General features: G+C 38.3%; 1 protein-coding gene across 7 annotated transcripts in view; it reads right to left on the minus strand.

Moving 5' to 3' along the window:
• LOC116448782 (phospholipid scramblase family member 5-like) overlaps positions 1 to 11485 on the minus strand; it is a 75578-nt gene extending 64093 nt beyond the window's left edge. For all 7 annotated transcript variants that reach the window (XM_032119713.1, XM_032119716.1, XM_032119715.1 and 4 more), the window contains exon 1: positions 11386 to 11485. The gene's annotated coding sequence lies outside the window, so the exon portion shown is untranslated. The remainder of the gene's footprint in view (positions 1 to 11385) is intronic.
• Positions 11486 to 20102: the final 8617 nt, after the last annotated feature.

Here is a 20102-nt window from a genome sequence, read left to right on the forward strand (position 1 = left end):
AGTGCACGCTTTTACATTTTTCTAATATAATACAGTTGATAATATGCCTCTTGTACATGCCAGGAGTGAATCCATCTTCACTGTTCTTTCACATCTCAGTTAATAAAGAGAGTAATTATATTTCTACTTCCTTTTTTTGCTAAGACTGTCAAATAATGAAGTATGTATTACTTTAGGCTTCTGCAAAACAAACCAAAGGGACACTAATGTCAGAATGGAAAATGGAAGAAGAAAGTCAGCTTTGAAGTCTACCTGTACATCTCTGCACTGCCAGCTCTGAGCTCATTTTGAAATCAAAGAACGATCACAAAAACTTGAAGCAATCAGACATATATTGCTACATGGAGACTTCACATCAAGTTCTTTCTTTTTAGCATGGAAAAGTAAAAACCCTGATGTTCTGAGATGAAGACTACAAGCAAATTAGTTACATCTAGCATATAAATAATGTTTTCAGCATAACGGTGAAGAAAAACACTTTGAAAACTTATTAAAGTGTAGGTTTATTCTCCTGAACATTTAGTAGGAAAAATCTGTCATTTTTGGGCAGCGATGGTAATCAATTTTGAAATCTTCACAAATGTGCTCTTAAAGTTATTAATTTCACCAGGATGATTATGAATGCTTTACTCAGCTGTTCCACAAACATTAGAACAATACAAACCAAACCAAGTCCTAAATTACAGTACTACTTGTCCTTCGTGCAGGGATTTTGGTTTTGCTTAGCATGCTCTGAAACTTACTTTGTTAAATGTGACTGAAGCTGAAGAGTTAAAAGCTCTATAGATGATTGACCAAATGACTGGAACAACAAACACCACGGTTATATTTAGTAAGCCGCGATATCTCGGGAAAGGGGAGACCTTCAGCTGCTTGTAAGCTTCCTGTGAGAAGGCCTAGACATTAACACCTGGGAGAGCTGACTCCAGTGGAAAGGAAAATAACCTGAATGGGTCACATCTTGACAACGTGACGGTGTGAACAGAGACAGTGAAATAGAAGACCATACAAGTGTCAGACATGTTTGGTTCAATACCTGTTTCCTGGAACACTGTGGATGTTAAAATTTGGCAATCTGTTAGTTAAGACAAAACCTCACTAAATGTTATGTAACCCAATAAAATACTTGGCTAACCACATCCCATTCAGGGCAAGACAAACAAAGCTGCTGTCAATATTCCTTTTAATTAACCCAATAGTATTAGCTGCTTATGACTTTATTCCCCTCGGTCCCAGTGGGCAACCTGAAAGGCAATTCTCACTATTACTTAGCTCCCGTGGCGTAATCCACAAGCGGCTGTCAGCTTGCCATGGCTGGTGACCTCTGACCCAATCACTTGCTTCCTTTTAACATTACTACCTTTGCACATTTAATGAACTTTGTACATGGCTAAAAAGATGTCAGCACAGCAAAACGATGGTTCCTGCTGTGAAGGCTCCATTGTTTCTATAAGTCTAATTGACCTTTCACATCACAGAAAACGAGAAAAAAATCAGTACAGTTACTTAGTCACCAGTCCAATGCTATCTTTTATAATTAATGTGCTAACCACATTGCTTTTGGAACACTGACACCCAAACACCCCTCGATATACAGAAATGAATTCTCATTAATAACCATTATATTAATCACTGTTGCCCAGAACTGGAACCTGACTGCGAAATCCCCCAGTGGAAATTGCTATAATCGTTCAAACTACAGGAACAAATTTTTTTTCGGCATAATTACTGCTGTCTTCTATTGAAAAATATCCATTAGATGGCAGCTTTTAGTTACGTAAATCAAGCTGATTAATTTTTAATTTTTCCCATTTATATGACTTTGCACAAGTAAAGACAATTTAAACGATTAGCTGAACAATTATTAAAGCAACTTGCAGAGGTTCAAATATTCATTTAGTTACTAGAAAAGCCATACATCATTAACTTCCAATTAAAAATTTGGGAAATGGTAAATGCTGATACAATAAAAAATATGCTAATCTCCTTGTCAATAAAGCAGTATACTGCTGTAAAAATATTGCTTTCATTTCAGCTGAAAGCAGGATGTTCATCCTGTACCAGGTTTCTCCAGCTATTTCATGAGCAGGGAAGAAGAGATCCTCTTAACATGTCTGAAAGTCATTGGGAAGAGGGAAGAGGCATCCAACGGCAGCACAGCACTTCTGTGCCATTCACTCCAATGCCTCTCATCCCACATTCCAGACCAGGCTGGCACAGATTGCTGAGCACAGAATATGCCAGAACAATTACCTTTCCAATAAAAGCATCCTGCAAAAAGCCAGCCACTTTTTTATCCTATAGCCCAGTGGCTAGATTGACTTATTCCAAAATACAAGGGGATTAATCTCAAATCTTTCTCTACCTCCCTTCAGTGGCAATGGCTGAGTTGGATACCAGCTGAGTTGCCTAAAAACTTTCATCTGAATAACACCATGAATAGTCAGGATCTGCTTCACTGAAATCAGAGCTAGCAAACAGTGGAAGGAAAAGAATTGTGATGCTAATGCTAAGCTATGAGCCTCATCTCCAACATCAAGTCCATAGCTGTACTGTATATGGACTTAGAGATATTGCACTGAAATTCAGTACAATATTCTGTCAGTGTGGCAATCAAAATCTTCAAGTACATACACAGCATTGGCACTACTGCAGTTGCATATGTAATTCTGTACCTTTCTGGACCCAGCTGTTTCAAATATTACAATGAGGCGTGATTAAAATGTCTTTTTCTGAGGCAATAACAGGTCAGTTGTATGTGGTACAGCACCGGATGATCTGTTTGGGGATCTGGAGGCAGCATCACTGCACAAGAGATGCACTTACCAGGATATCCTGCATGTCTGACACAGCTGGTTCATGTACATCATCACTGAACTGCACTGTGCCACTCAGGGCTCCTCTGAGAGATGACGATACAGAAAGAAGAGGTGGTTGGAGATCTTTTTATTTAAATTGAAGACTATTTGGTTTCTTTTGGAGACAAGTTCTTAAAATTAAATAGTCAAACTCACTGTTCTTCATTTGCCAAAACACAAATACAATCATCACAAAAATTAAGGTTTGGGGGTTCTTTTAGTGTCCTAAGGTTGAGTTTTCTTTTGTTTGTTTGGTGTTTTTACATAAATTATTCCATTGACACTGTCACAGGGAAGACCATGATCAATACAACTTAGGAGTTCTATACAGAAGATCCACATGCTGTGAATAAATTGGTTTTATCTACATGGTTGTGAACTTTCTGATTTTTTGCCTTTTACCTCCAATTGTTAAAAAACAACTTAACCTCTGCGCTAACCAGGTAAATTACCTTACCACTGAGGTATGAGCAATTCTGTACCATACGTCTTCCCCTGTCCTGTGTTCCTTCCCTCCCACCTCCAACAGAAACCACAAGATAAAAGCTTCAGTTTAGACTGAAACTTAAACCTATACTGCTGTGATATATATGCTTGTCAGGTAAATATAAAAACACAAGGAGGGTGAAATGGAAATAGTCAAAATAAGTGGTGTTTATGGATAAAATCACAGTGGATTCAGGTCTTAGAGATGATTAAGTGTCCATGGAAAATCTCTCTAGATCAGTACTAGACCTCACAATTTCCTTAAAAAAAAATCCACATGCATCATGGAGCCACCTCATTTAAGGGAACTTCTAAAAAATTGCCACAATGCTTCCCATGCTCAGCAAAAGAGTTTTGATCCAATCTAATGTTTTTCTTACACTCTACCCAAATTTATTAAGAATTCTGCTTTAAAAAGCAGTTTTCCCCTAGTCTAAGTGTAATCAGAAATTGTAATTGATATTGAGCTCATGTGAGAGCTTGCAGTGTAATACTTCAAATCTTCTCTAATTTTGTTACTGATATTAGTTCATTTGGACTGGTCATAAGACCTCCCTGTGTCAACATTTCCTTCCACTGAAGAGAAAACAGAAATAATGAAATTTAGAATTGGCGGCTTCCAGCCTATTATATCTTCCTATATATATAGCAGGCTGCACCGATATTCAACTACATCTTCCTTCCATACACTCTTAAAACAACACAAAGGAGCAATTTATAAATTGTAACACACACTCATATTCGCATTTTTACACAGGTATCTTGACACCTGTTTGCAAACTGAGCCTGAAGCTGGGGGTGAAAAAAATCAGACATGTGAATTTTAAAAAGTCTTTCAGAGAAGTCTGCCAGGAAAATTGGAAGAGATAGAATGAAACACAGGTCTTTAGTGTCCCAGTTTTCAGTTTTAAACCTACCTATCCCTTCCCGTAGGCTGTTGGTGCCTCTACAGCAATGATCATTTTAAGGCTATTTTTAACGGTTAACTGTCTCTCCTTGATATCAAAACTTATTCTAAACACTCTGCTTAGCAGTTTTAATATTCAGGATATTTGGCTTGTGGGGAAAAGAATATGATTTAAAGAAGGTACCATTTTTTCCTTTTAATAATAATTGGAGGGGTTACAAGTCCATTGAATAGGGTTCTTTGGAAGATTATTGTTATCAACATCCAAAGGGTAACATCTCCACAAAGAGAACAGACAGTAAGAGCCACTACCGTGTCAATTAAATCTTGGCATTCATTTATTATGCCTATGTCCTTTTCCTGCCTCTTACTTCCTTGGTGGTCTTCTGGTATTTTTCTTAATACCAGCAGCCAAAAAGAAAAAAGAAAAGATACTAAAGGCAATTTCTTTAGTACAGTCACGGACAGACTTTTTTGTAGTTTAATATTTGAAACTGCAGCCCTTGTAACTTAGAGAGGCCACCACCCCAGTATTTACACAGATGTTAGAGAAGGCAGCCTGTAACCATCCACCTCCGCCCCTGCGGTCACCTCTGCCTCTGAGCAGTCTTTGGGCGGTACATTAATAACATTTGTATTAGATACACATTTCTCAGTTACAATATTTTTATTTCTCATTGTCTGTGTGGAATGTAACTTAATATATATCCTTGATGCAGAGAGATGTTTACATAGTATTTTATGATTAGTTCAGTTGGAGACCACTGGGTTTCACAGGTTAGTAACAAAGGCAGAAAGCAGGCAAAATATAATTACGGAGTTCCAAAAGAACTACACACAAAAAGTCAGGAATACATTTTAAAGGGATAATAAACAGCCAGCTACAAAGAAGAGATAAAATTGATTCAATCTCTTTCTTATTGAAATTAAAGTAAAATATCTTCAGGAAAGCCTGAGTAAAGATAAAGTGGCTGAAATTGCAGAGGCATTTTATTTTTTAAAAGTAGTAATTGCTTAGTAATGCAATTGAACAATAAATTTTGTCTCTCCCTGCCCATCTTGCTTTGGCCTTTTGAAGTGCTCCAAAGAAGCAATAGTACAGTTAATAAAAAGTATGAGAGGGACTTACCTAACATTTCCTTTGATTCTACCTTTTAATTTGCTCCTCTCCTTCTATGGAATACAGAATGAAATTGGTAGAGGGCTTATTCCACAGAACCTTCCTGCCTCTTTAATCTGCAGCTTTGCTTTCCGAGCGCCTGCAGGTGCCTGTGCCCTGCTGGCAGGGCGAGTGCAGGTTTCCCACTGGGAATTTTACTCAGCCAGGTGTCCTGCTGCCCCACTGAGCCACAAACACTGAGCAGAACCTGCCAGGGGAATGTTTGCATTGTGGCTTTGCCTTTTGAATCAAAAGGTGTTAAGGATGTCATTGAAGAGCTTAGAATAGTGACTAAGCAATTTCTATACTTCAGTCTCTCAAGGCCTAACTTAGTCATATGGCCTCCTGCAGGTATGCCTAATAACTCCAGCCCCAGTGCCTATATCTTTTCACACCTTTTTACCAAGAAGGAAGCATTGTCTTTGATTGTCCATCATCCCTAATCCTTTCTCAGCATGAAACTTGTTAGCATAATTGGAGAGAAGAAACCAAAAAGGTACATTATGTGCATCTATGTGTTTCTGTTTCAGTGGGGGAGGCTGTTTGGATGAAAGACCACTGTATTTATTGCACTAATTCAGCACCTACAGGTTCCCTTGACAGACGAAAGTCTCTACCTTTTCAAGTTTTGATTTAATGCAAGTGGTGAAAATCACACACATAGTTTTGTGAGCGACAGTCACCATCCTCATGAAAGACTGGCACAAGTGCCTGTCTCTAATATTAGGGTCCCTATCCAGAAGTAACTATGGGAAGTGACTGGCATCCCTGAACTCAGCCTCAGCTTCCTGGTCAGTTAAACTATAAAACTGATTGCAAAGAAATTAGTGAAGATTGTTTTTAGCCTTTTTTTCCAAGAACAACAAAGATTTTTAATATCTTGCCCAGGACACTGGAGGCTAAGAGAATAAATAGGAAGGTAATGAGCCATAAAAACTTCCAAGGCAGTTTCCCTCTTCTACCATCTTAGTCTTTAATGACAAGCAGTTAAAGGACTATAAGCAACAATAAGAGAAAGCCAACCATCCATCACAGGCGCTCTGTATTGGGATTTACCTCATATTTCAGTCTTCATCTCTCATGAATAACAAGACACAAATGCCAAAATAAGTACAATTTATCATTGATTACACACTTTGTCAAGCTAGGAGAAGAATCTTTGGTATTTCTATTTGCATGACCCAGGATTTCCACACAGCAAGATTAGGATGACCAGCAACAGTGAGGTATTTGGCTCCTCTCTAATACATCCAGTATGACATGACTCACACCTGTTCAGTCATCATCTGACTTCCCAAGTTTCCTTCTACTTATCACAGTAAGCTCAAATTGCCTTATACCTGCAATACTTTTACTACTCAGACTGCATGCAACTTGCAGTACAAGTACAGTTTACCAGGGAATCATGTTTATCATTGCTGCTGAGTCAGTAAAACACTTTGCCATCAAGCACATCACCTTGGACTTTTCTGTAACACACAGCTGCCCAGTCTTGTCACAGACAGGAATATGACTTCGGTTAACTGGGTTTTTAATCATTTCTGACCTCATAAACTCAGTATTTTTCCTCCACTCCAAAGCCATAACACTTACAACATGCTAACAAGAGACCACTTTCTTAATGAAGATGAAAGAGAGGAAACAACCTATCCAGATTTTTAGTTATTCCTTTTATCCGAAGACATTGGTAGCCCCAGATTTTAAGAGCAAGGGGAGTGAAAGGCAAAGCAGGCAGAACTCGAGACAAAAAAAAAGAAAAAAATAAAGAAAGTAAACCACAATAGAGTCCACACATCACAAAACAATGCAAAATAAACATTTTATCAACTCTAAATTTAAAAGGGAGAAGACAGTGAAATGAAAAACAGGATTCCTTCCATAGATTAAATAATCTCTTTGTTATTTTTGATACCAGAAACGCAGGATTTAACGGATTTTGAAGCACAGACACAGAATGCTCAGTTTTCAGTCACATTATCAGTCAGCTAGTTTTCCATAGCCGTAGATACATACAAATACAGAAAATTAAACCTTGGTCTTATCCTGGCAAATGAGCCTAGCACAACTACCCAGGTAAACTGGCCATCTAAAGTGGTAGCAGCACTCCTCTCCTAGATCCTTCATAAATCATTGCCGAAGTCTGCTTGGGGATTAAACATTTGCTGAAATAACTGATGTGATTACAAACCACCTCGAGCAGTGTCCTCACGTGAACGCGCTTTTCCCACAAAGGATTACCTTAGACTCCAGGAGAATAGCACACTACATACTTTTGCAGAGCCAGAAGATGCATTTCCTTAATGGTTTTCCAGGACACTACCAATATTAAATAAATATCAGTCATTACATGTAAATACATATAACAGTTTTAACATAACAGTTTCTTCCCTCTGCAGGAAAGAAAAGGAAAATCCATCAAAGAATGGTGCATGGGGAAATCAAATATCAAATGCTTCCTGCTTCCAAGAAGAGATGTAATATTCTGTGAATGACTGACCTGGCTCTGACCTTGATCATGGTAAGAGATTTGTTTTGGTAGTCTGCTGTAGCCAGCAACCTGCAGAGCAGTTTGGGAATCCTACCAGAGGGAGTTCTCAATGCCGTAGTTAAGAAGCACATTTGTTTATGTGGAGATACTACTGCAGATACGGTACTGGAATAATATATTTCAGATTGCTTGACAAATACATTAAAATAATGCCAGATAATTAAATACATAAGCATGAAAGGATTTTCTTGAAGATCACAAAAGGTGAGATGTAGCACTCACCATGGTGATTTCTGTAACAAAGGCAGCATTAGAACAGTATTAGTGGATTTAATTATGGCCAGACAACAAACTCAAATAAATTTTCTCACTCGATTTATGCACTACTGACCCCAGGTATCACAAAAGATTGGAGAAAAGTTCATATCTCTGTATAAAGCAGCAAGTACATCTATTACCTCTATATAAAGCACATGAAAATACAGAGGAACTGAACAAAGAACCAACATTTTCAGGTTTAACACTGACACATGCCAATTTTGATTTTTTCCACATTTAACTTGGTTTTGCTTTCCAAAAAAAAAAAAAAAAAAAAAAAAAAAAAAAAAAAAAAAGTAAAGAATGTTCAAACTTCCAGGACTTTTTAGTTAAATATATAGTAAGTTAATATATAGTAAGTTAAATTTGAAACTTACTAATTAAACACTGAAAACTGTTGGGCCTAAGCAGCTTTTAGACCATTTAAATGTGATTACTTCATGCCTGAAGTTTTGTGTCATTTGTTTCCTTCTCAAAATCAGGGTTTTGTTAGGTGGCCTAACAAAAATAAAAGCTGAAAAAAAGATAAAAGTGCAGTTCTGCAATAATTGTCCACCCAAGATTTATTTCTTATTATTCTATATTGCTGCAGCCTTCCAGTACTTAAAGGGGACTTACAAAAATGAGGGAGAACTACTTTTTCCACAAGTAGATAGTGATAGGACAAGGGGAGATAGTTTTAAATTAAATAAAGTAGATTTAGATTAGATATCAAGAAGACATTCTTTACTGTGAGGGTGGTGAGGCACTGGCACAGGTTGCCCAGAGAAGCTGTGGATGCCCCATCCTTGGAAGTGTTCAAGGCCAGGGTGGACAGGGATTTGAGCAACCTGGTCTAGTGGAAGGTTCCCTGACATGGTGACGTGTTGATTTTTAAGGTCCCATTCAACCCAGACCATTCTAGAACTCTGTAATTCTATAATTATATTATATATATGTTTTACACAGACTTACACATCATTTAGGTTGGAAAAGACCTCTAAGATTGAGTCCAACAACTGAGCCAGCATTGCCAAATCCACCACTAAACCCTGTCCCTAAGCACCACATGCACACAAATGCATATTTATTTATTACAGGGAGGCAAAACTCAAGATAGCTGGGTAACACACGGTGACTTCAACAGACTAGAGAACCAAGAACAAAAAAACCCCAAAAAGTATGCTTCTTGGAAAACTACAGAAGAGACAGGTAACCAACAGCAAATACCTGTGCGAACCTGTGACTCTGAATAGGTAAGCAGCCAGCAGCTCCAAAGACTTTCATGTAAATTTCAGTAATTAAACAGAACATCCAAACTACAAGGTCAGCTGGATTCCATGGTGCCATGGGATGTTCAGGGCTCTAGCAGAACCCCTCTGCCCTGCAAGCAAAAGCACAGTGCCAGTCCAGCACAGTGTCCTGCTGTACAGAGCACAATAGCAAAGAGTCATCACTAAAAATACTCTGCCAAGTCTATAATGGTATCTTTTCTCACTTCTGAAATCACCAAATTGTCCAGGGAGCCAATGAAGACAGGGACAGCCAGGTGGGATGAGCAGTGGGCACGAACTGCTGGCTCAGGCAAAGGATGTTCCCTGTGGAACATGAGGAGCCTCCAGCAGTGCTTTTGCATGGGAAACACAGAGGACACACCCTAAATGCTTCCAGCAGTCAAAGGCAGCACATCCCTAATTGGTAAACTCCACTTTCACACGTGGCAGAGAACAGCTAAGATGCCGAAAAAGAAACGAAAAAAAAATTTCCCTGCATGGAAAGGAGAGGACCCAGGAGAAAAAGAACATTTTGCATTTTTTGTACAGGTATGAAAAGGCTCTGCTAACCAGAAAAGCTTCGGTGGTATCACAAAATAAAGGTGTGAACCTTACCTCAGCATGAGAGTAATTATGGATAAGCCATAATGTGTTCTCAACTCCAGTGTGATGGTGTTTATATCTCAGGTGTAGTGTGAGTTTAACTTTTGTGGTTTGGTGATTAAATTTAAGGTATATATGAATAATACATTGGGAATAAAATGGGGCATTATTATAGACAAAAGAAGTGAAATAACCAGTTGGAAACGTTGTTATAGAACTCTGAAAGTGCAAGCTTCCAGATGTTTATGTTCCCCAGCTTAAAAGATTAATGAGAACACTAAAGATTTATACGCAGCCCCTGGAGCAGAATACAAGTGGGGTTTTCTAGGCATGAATCTCACCACTTCCTGAACAAGGCAATGTTCCAGGTTCAGTGTGGTTGAAGCTAATTTGCCTGGAATTACCTGGACTCAAAACCATTTAAATTCAGTCTTGACAGAACCTCAAGGGGAACTTGCTGTGCTGGCACATATGACACTTGAACCTTTGGAGCAATTTCATGGCATAAGTAACAGTTTTCTGTGTTTTGAATTCTTGGACTAACAATGATTAAGTAGACTGCACTGCCTTTTGAGCTCTAAAGCTGCTTCCAGAGCAGAGAGAAAACACACAGAAGACAGTATCTAAACATACGACCTACTACTGCTTGCATTTCACAAACTTTGTTGTCTTGATGTTATTTTGTCATCCGTCACAACTTGGTTTTGAATGAAAGCATGAAGAAAATCAACCCAGCTCCATCATCCAACACCAGAAAACTAGCCTCCCATCATGGTAACTCCGCTTGATTTGAAACATTGTGCAGCATTTATCCAAAGCTCTGTCAAAATGCAGGAACTGATGTATTCACCACTCCTATCCTTGCCAAACTGTAAGCCTACATTTCCACATCTCCACTACATCTACACTGTCCACATAAAACATTTTATAGCAATTAGTTTTTTCTTGACTGGCTGAGTGTTTGTCTTTAAAAACATAAGACTGCTTTCTTTTGGAAAACTGGTTTTCAGGGAATCAGCCAGCAAGCTTTTGAAGGTCCACACTTGCCTGTTCTTATTCATGATGACTGCGAATGAATACCCTCCACTCTGCCAAACAGCCCTTCTCAACAAACCCACTCAAAACTCCTCAGAATTCCTGAGGTGAGAGAAGTTGGGAGCCACAGGGATAACTACTTCCAACAGGCTAACCTGATAATGGGAACTCTCCTCTTCACAAACATCTCTTCCTTATTTCCAACCCTCTTTAAAACAGCACCATTTTCCTTTACCCAGCATGAGTTTGTGATCATAACATCCGTGTAAACCACTTACCTCTTCCAGCCAACATCTCCAGTTTCCAAGCCAAAGGAATGCAAAGAAAACCTCCAAACCAGCCGTTTTCTGGCCAATACCTAGAATTAACCTCCTTCAACTAGTCCGGCAAGCCCAGCCTGCACAGTTTGGTAGCCCCACCCAGGGTGGGGTTGGCACCTCAGCTGCAAAGGGTCAGTGCTGGTGTTAACCCTTCGTGGATGGCACAGTTACAGCCCAAAACCTTCTCCACCCAGGCTCAGAAGTAAATAGGTTTCATTCTGGACATTAAATGTGGTGTGGGTCATCCCAGAATTTTTCAGGCACTGCCATAGCTAACTGTCATTAGTCTATTAACTTAAAGTTTATTGGAAAGAACCCTATTGTAAATTCAATGCCCTGCATTTATTTTTGTCAACAAAAGGATACCTTGCTGAGAAGTAGCCGCAAGTTTTCATAGCCCAATGACTTGTTACTTCATCAGAACATTATGGTCAAAACTTTGTGTAAATGATTTTTGTATGTGGACTGATGTGCAGAGATGCTGAGCAGAAGTGGTCTCTCAGAAAATTCTTACAACATTGCACGAATTAGCAGAACTTGCATAAGTGTAGGGAAATTCATGGATCAGAATCAGAGTTTAGCATGGCAAGACATTTTTGAAAGCTCTCTTTGCCCCAGATGCATGTTTTAAACATTCCTGTTCTCCAAGGAGTAAAAGTTTTGGATGGTGCTTTTGGTAAGAAGCAGTAGATCAGTATTTGTATGGAACATGGTGCTTGCAAAATCTACTCCAGACCCTCTGCTTTTACTCATCTTGGAGGCACTGCTGCCACAGTGTTGGTTAGAGCAGTTCAGCAGCAGCCCCCAGTGGGTTGCATGTCATGTGTGTGCGTGCCAGCAACTCTCCACAGTCCACTCCTCACTAAGAATGTGGTCTTATTGATGCAAATTTTCATTTGATGCAAATGCTCAGAGAAGCAGAGGAGTGTTACAGAATTCAAACCCAGCACAGTACACATGTATCTCACAGCACCTCTGTGAGAAATCAGGCTTGGCTCACTGAGACTCACCAATTAGCTCCAAAACAGGATGAGTTTTGCTGTGTCAAAGCTGTCTCCTGCAGAGCTACTTGGTATACTTGCATTATGCTCTAAACACCTGGTTTCATGGACTTTATTATATTAAGGTCCAAAATAGCCCTTTGGAAATCTGACTGCTACCAAAAAAGTATTTCCACATGTTCAGTTCAATGGGCACAACCTGAGTGGACTTAGAAAACCCCAGCTGGATCTGACTGGCTTTGAGATAACTTATCTCTCCTTTACCTCCTTCCGTGGAAACACAGCCAGACAAGCCAGGAGGTGAGCACACACACAGCCATCATAGATCTGGATGGTTTATTGGCTCCGGCCCTGTGTGACAGGAGACCAGCTGTACTTGCCTGCTCCTGAGAGCAGTGTCAGTGTTGCTGCACCTGAGCAGTTGGTCCAGAGCTGGCCCTACACCCATGGCACAAATAACTCAAATTTGGCTGACTGAAAGCTGACCACATCAGCGTCCAAAAGCCCCTTTCTCCTTATGTGAACAGAAAAAAGCAGCAGCTAAAAGATAAAGGAATAATTTCCTGAAGGTCTCCTTTCCACTTATTAACAGGCATCTATTGGTTGGCAATACAAATAGAATAATAGTATTTCTTACTTTTAAGTTAATAATGTTTAACTTAATAACTTCTTCTGAAAGTGTTTGCTGCCGAGCATCAGGATATCAGATGAAGCCCATCATATAAAATGAGTCTGACATGACTGCTTTTAAAAAAGCAGGCTTACTAAAGATATGCTATGGAATCAGTGGATGAATGTGTAGATGCACATGTGTGCACAAAGACAAGCTAGGATTATCATCAAAGTGGTTCATCTGGTTTTACAAAGTACACATGAATTCACTAGTTATTTTTTCTTGGAATATAGTCCTACCTTACAACCCCCCACCTGCAGTTTAGAGACTTCTTTTACAATCTTTTTTACAAATCCTGAATTAATTATTGATCTGACTGAAGACAATGGCCGTGGCAGCAGTGAGGAGTCCCAGGGCACAGCCCGTGCTGGCACAGCTCTGGGTGCCAGCTGCCATGGGGTCCCAGATCAGGTGCCAGCCGTGTCCACATGCGGCTGCGCTCCAGCGAGCGCCCTGCCAGAGCCTGCCCAGAGCAGCAGCAAATCCTGCTGGGGCACCAAAGGTGAACCCTGCTTGGACAAGCCCCACAGCCTTGTGAGCTCCCATCTTCACCAGCTCATTCAGTCTGTCACTGCACCCACTTCCACAGCAGACTTTTTCTGTGGGTCAAAACCTGCCCTGACAGATGTCAGTCATTTGTTTCGTATCACTTAAACTCAGGGACTAATCTAGGAAATAGAACTCCCTGAGAAAATGTTTGATGAGATTTTAGCTATATTAAACCATTAGTCCAATGCTTAAGAAGGGATAGGGCAATTTTAGAAACCACTCAAACCCTTGGCGCAGGCTGAGTCTGAGTTCCTTCATATTTCTCATGCAATGTATATAGTAACTCCCTGATTTTAAAACGCTATTTATGTGGTCAATATAATATCAACTTTAAAGACATTCCACTGTAAGCTTGCTATCTGCCTTCATATGGTGCATTTGTGTTCTCATTCACAAACTATTAGCAACAGTTTTATCCGATAGGTCGGATTACATTTGGAAAATCACCCTGGTGATTAAGTTGCTCTTACTTATGTATTCAGAACCAAAACATCCTTATTATCATCATGGTAATTTTTTTTCTCTGTGCTGCTAATTTGTGACAGGATGGTGCTGATATTTGTTAACATTTATTAAAAATAATAATTATGTGAAAAAATCTGGTTTGTCTGGAAAAATGAGAAAAATATAAGGCTTTTCTTTTTGCTGATTTTTAATTTTTTTTTATAGTAGATTTTAATATTTGAATTTCTCACTTCTGTGTAGTCTGGGTCTACTTGGTAAAGCATACTTGAGATTGTTATGGGACTTTAGATTATAAGCAGGACATCTATATTAAAATATATTCTTTAAAAGGTTTTTTCTTTTAGTTATCTTTCACTTTCATCTGATGAAGGATAAGAGATAAAACAGGCTTTTGTTGTTTACTGTACATCTGGAGTATAAAAAAAGCATTATATGAGGAAAGGATATTCCATGAAACACTATGTCAGACACATTTGCAGTCAAAATTCCAGAAATAGCAAGATGTTAGATAATTAAAATGTCTTCCAGGTCTAAACCATAGGGAGCTGGAGTTTTAATCACGTACAGTATATTCATGAGAAGTTTCCTCTTTTATCTACATGATCAGATTTTGATGCTTTCTTTCAGGAAGAAATAAGATCCTGCTCTGGAGCACAAACATTGTTATATTCCCTTAGTATTGGCAGTGCTCATGGAATCAAACACTTTTGTAGAAATCCGGTTTTCTGTTTACCTTTGATTCAAGAAGGATGTGCAAAAAAGTTCAAGCTCAGTTTGTCCTCAAAGTACACCCATCCCTTTGGGTTCAACCCACCTGGGAAGCAGCTGAGCAGGGAAACCCTTTTGCAAATGGCTGCTGCCCCTGCCAGGACAGCACTGGAGAGCAGCAGCCAAGGACCAGAGCCTTGTTTTACTGGGAACCCCAGAGCCATCCTTAAAAGGCTTAATAAAGTGCCTGTTATGATGACAAGGAAAATGTGAAGGGGACATGTCTGCTCTGAGGCCTTCATTGGGCTATGGAAAAACTGGAATGAGCTTAGAGGGGGAAAAATAAGATTAGCCATTTTTTCATAGCTAGAAGATGGTTTCACAGCTAAAGCACTTCACTAATCTTATTTTCTAATTCCACCACATCTTTTATTAACTTATTTTTCATCTTGTAGCCCCCCACACAACCATAATGTTTAAATAATGATACAGTGGTATCCGTACCATCTTAGTCTACGCCTAGTCAGATCTAGTTATTGAGCAGTATTTTAACAGCTACAGTAATTTTAAGGAACAATTTAGATGTAGGCTACGTTAAGAGAAAGGAAAACACATCAGTGCCAAATTAGGTTCTGATGAGGCTCTTGATCACTTTCCTTTCTCCTGACAAAAACAGAAGGTGCTAGTAATGCTGAGAAGGTCTGTGTCCCTGATGAGCAGATGTTAATAACAAAGAGCATCTTTCCCATGTTAAATAGCCAAAAGAAGAGATATTGCAGCCATTGATAATGATACCCATATATCATGCATGCTAAATCATGACTAAATAATTAAAATCTGTGCATGATACTTGTTTCAGGCAAGTAAAGCAGATCACAGTTTTAGTGGTCAGAGGAAATGAAACACAGCTTTGCAGAAATGATTGTCACTGAGCACACAGAGCATTAAAATACACAAAGAAAATTAAACTAGGAAAAAGGCAATTGACTATGAGCAGCTTATTCAGGACTGAGGGCTGGCCATTCAGTGGTGGTTTGCCTTCTGGTTATTTTGATGAATTGTTTGAGTATGCATTAACATGTGGAGAGAGTGAAAGGAGGGAGGTGATGAGCAGAAAGTTCTCCCAGGGTAAGGTTAGTGGCTGGGTGCTCCCTCTTGTTGGTGGCAGGGCCTCCTCTTGTCGCTGCACAGGCTCTCCACTCTTCTAGGCAACGAGAAATCATGGATGGATAGACTGATGATATTTCCTGCAGTGGGGGAAATAGCTGAGTAGAGGAAACTCTAGCCTGTTAACAAATGCTACATGCTGTATTCTCTATGGTCTCCACTTTACCAGCTCTGCTAGCATTGGCAGGAGCACTGGAATGATGGTATTGCCGCAAATTCACCCAAGAACGTGTCACCCAGCTCCCACACTCCCTTTTTGTGCTGTGCCTGTGGCCTGCAGGGCCCTCCCCAGCAGATATCTCCCCCTGCACACATCTGTGAGCAGAGGCGGGGGAAGGCTCCATTTCCTGAGGCCTGCCCATGTGCTGTGGCCAGCTGAACTCGAGACCCATGCAGAGCAGCTTATCTCACGTCTCATAAAATGAGGGCTACAAAGCCAGTGCAGCTTTGTTAGCTGTCACACAGACCTTTCGTTCAAAGCACAGAAAAGAAAAAAAAAAACCAAAACAACCTATTATTCAAAACATGAAAGAAGAATTGGTTGAAATTAAATTTTTCCTCCTACCTATTTATAGAAACAGATTAAGTGACTTTTGAGGAATAAGAGAAAGTATCTGCTTCATGAAAGGTATATTTACTTGGAGTATTAAAATTGAAGTTAAAGTGTGGCTTTTTGCACAAATTCATTTAGAACAGATTTCACTTGATAAATTTGCATAAGCATATACACAAAACTTTGTGTGTCATGATGTCATGGCAATCAATCCCTGTTTTCTACCAGTTATAAATTTTATGAACATCTACATAACATGAAACTTTATTTTCAAATTTAAAAGTGTAGAGAAGTGTTTCCCTTGTTTTTCAATCTACTGCTAATATAGCAATACTGAGAAGAGTAAGCTGTCTTTTCCAGGTGCAGTTGTGGTGTCCTGATATTAATTACAGAATAAACACAATGATACAAACAACTTACTTCCCATTATCCTAATTTTCGTATTGTATTTTTCTATTATACCCATTATTTTAGTATTAAAAAACTACCGTAGCAAACAACATACGCATACCTACTTTAATTTTGATATCTTTAAGCATGGTACTCTTTTTCTTGCACATGCACCCCAAAGACTTTGTGCTGATTAATGTCAATGTACTTCAGCTAGAGAAGGAAAGTTTTAATTTTCCAATTGTTTTAATAAGTGTAGAATTTGTCTGAGGCCCAGACACGGAACTTGTTGGAGTCTTTTGGGACTGTGCTCTTTATTCTGTTTCTTGCTCCATCTCCTGTAATCTTACATGGTTTGGGGTGCTGCAGGTTAATGATGTAATTTAATCAAAGATTATTCTTTCTACACAGCAATGGTAATAGGCAAAGATTATGGCAATGGAGTTGCTAAAAAAACTTGAAATAATGGCAAGAGATCAACATCATATCTTTGAAAGTGCTCCTATGTGTTCTGACTCTGAAAGTGGAGATCCACTGTTTGCATCTTTGTGAGAAGCCAAAAATGTTTTAAAAAAATTTGAATTGGAATACACCTGTGGCACACCAGGCAGCCCTCTGTGTGAGGAGGTACAAATGGGACACGGTTTAGGTCTCTTTTATGTCACTGGAAGTGTATCCTTTGACTTGGAGAGCAATCCTAACCAAGTGACAGTACATGAGGAGTCTTCCAGCTAAAATGAAACAACAGAAATAACAGTCTGTTCTTTCTCTCTGATATATTTTTTTAATCTTTTGTTCTAGACTTGTATTTTCCTTCATCCTGCTAGGTCTTCTTTTTTCTTTTAACAGCCACTAATTATTGTAAGTTTTAGTTAGGAGTACAAGATGGAGGGTCAGCTTTGTATTCTGGCCAAGAGCTGAAGTTATTTCCTTTAGATGTATCTATATAGTTTCCTCTGTAAAATAAACACTTGAAAAATTAAGTGTGTTAACTTTAGATTTCTCCTTAGGAGCCTAAAGAATGACTGTTGTGTTGGACTGACAGCTGAAGGTGAATCTGGAAAGCACAGAGGATAACAGTAAACCAAAATCCATGTATTTCATATTATAGTTTTAAGTGGTTATCTTTCTGTCCTAGAGGTTTCTGTATGTGAGCTAAAAGGGGAAAAAAATGCACAAAAAACCCCTATAACACATTTGAGCATCATAAAGCAGTTCTTTAGGGTACAATAACATCTGTGAAATCTCCAAACACAGTAAGTAAAGTGTAGAAGAACGTTTTAGCAAAAGGACATTTTAACAACTAGGAAAATGCTCTTAATTGTAGTGAAAGGAATCTTTTAAACTAACATGACAAGGTACAGGCAAAAATTAATATTATACGCTAATGTTCTTTTTAGTGAGTAGCTTAGGTTGATTTATTCATTTAGGTAATTATGTACCACAATATTAGTAATTCAGAGTAAAATTGAATTAGGAAACACAGAATAAATTGAAACTGTAGTCGTATTTCTTTCTCACTGTGTAAGGAACAGAGATGTATTGATGTAAGTTCTAAGTGTACTACATAAGTTAAATTCCCTAGACTGCAATTTGATCAAAAAGCATTAGACATTTACTTAGGCTATAATAGGTCCTTACCATTGGATGGCAGTAAAATTCTACATCAATCACCAGAAGCAAAGTGAACCTAGGAAAACAATGGGATTTTCCCTTTTTTATTTAAGAGTAGAAAGATTGAGGGGGGATGGTGATGCCTTAAATGCTGTGATAAGCACTAATATTAAAATATGTTTCCTTTTGCTATGTTATGAGCATTTTAAAAATAGTAAACTCAAACATCTATTATGTGGAAAATCATTTATTTATTCTTGAAAAGAAAAGAAAATCTGAGCATATTGCAAAGACAATGCAAATGTATTCTGTTTATTGTTACTTAGCTATCAGAGGTTTATATATATATGTATTGTTTACTTTTTTACCCAACAAGATTTGTTATATTTCACACAATATGGAAATTATTTTATAAATAATCAGCCTTCTGTGGTAGCATTGTGGAAGATTAATTCTTTTCTTTTGCACCCATTATTACTGCAAATACTATGACCAAGAGAGTTCCCTTTTTAATAAGGAAAAAAACCATCCTTTCTGTATGCACATGGTCACAGTACCTGTAATGAAAACACCCTTTTTGTACAGCAGTTTCATATCACAGGCCATGTTTTACCACCTTTGTTCAGATCCATACCAGGATCAACAACCATTCAGGTTTCTGGAAATCTGGTCTATGAAGCAATTAAGTTTCTACAAGGTGATCAGCACTGGAGATTCTGCAGTCATTAAAACAAAAGGACTCAGTTTAGCTCTGTGCCTTGTCCTTGACTAGTAATGTCAAGATTTAGACCAACAATAAGTACATCTTTTTTTTTCTTAATTTATATTATAACCAAGAAAGAATAAGGTGCAACTAACCCTGTTCTTAAAATACTCTTGATATAAACTGCACATTAAGTAAAGAGAAAAAAAATATTATCAGACAAATTATCCTGCAACATTCATTTTCCACTTCCTATTTTGGAAAGCTTCACATGCAAATTAATTTCACTTTAAAATGTGCAAGTCCTGATCAATGAAAATCAATAGCAATATTATGAATACAATTACTATCCCAGTAATTACACTACTTTTTATTGGACCCCTTTAATACCAAAAATAGATTTTATGTGTTTAGCAAGTATAGAGAATTATATTTTTGCAGGACTGAACTAAATAGAGCAAGAAATGTGTTCAGCATATGGTCTCACATGAAAGATACAAATGCTCGTGTCCTCATTTAATGTTTTTTTAAAAATTGTTATAAACTTAGTAGCTTGAATTACAGTCTAAATGCAATAAAATAAGTCAACTGTTTATCACAATGTAGTCAGGGTGGTCTAAAAAAAACCTAAAGGCTATTAATCAGGATTTCATGGGATCAAACCACAGACTCTCTAGCAATTTATTCACTCACTTTATATCTAGAGTCTGTTAAAACCTTATAACTTTTCAAAGATCATATTAGGCACTAAAATTTGGAAATCATTTAACAAAAACTGATATGGAAAAAAAAAAAGAGAGAAAATAGCTTATCACAAACTTATTCTTAGGAAAGAATGTGTAAAATATACCC

The sequence above is a fragment of the Corvus moneduloides genome, chromosome 10 (assembly GCF_009650955.1).
Source record: "Corvus moneduloides isolate bCorMon1 chromosome 10, bCorMon1.pri, whole genome shotgun sequence".
Taxonomy (NCBI): domain Eukaryota; kingdom Metazoa; phylum Chordata; class Aves; order Passeriformes; family Corvidae; genus Corvus; species Corvus moneduloides.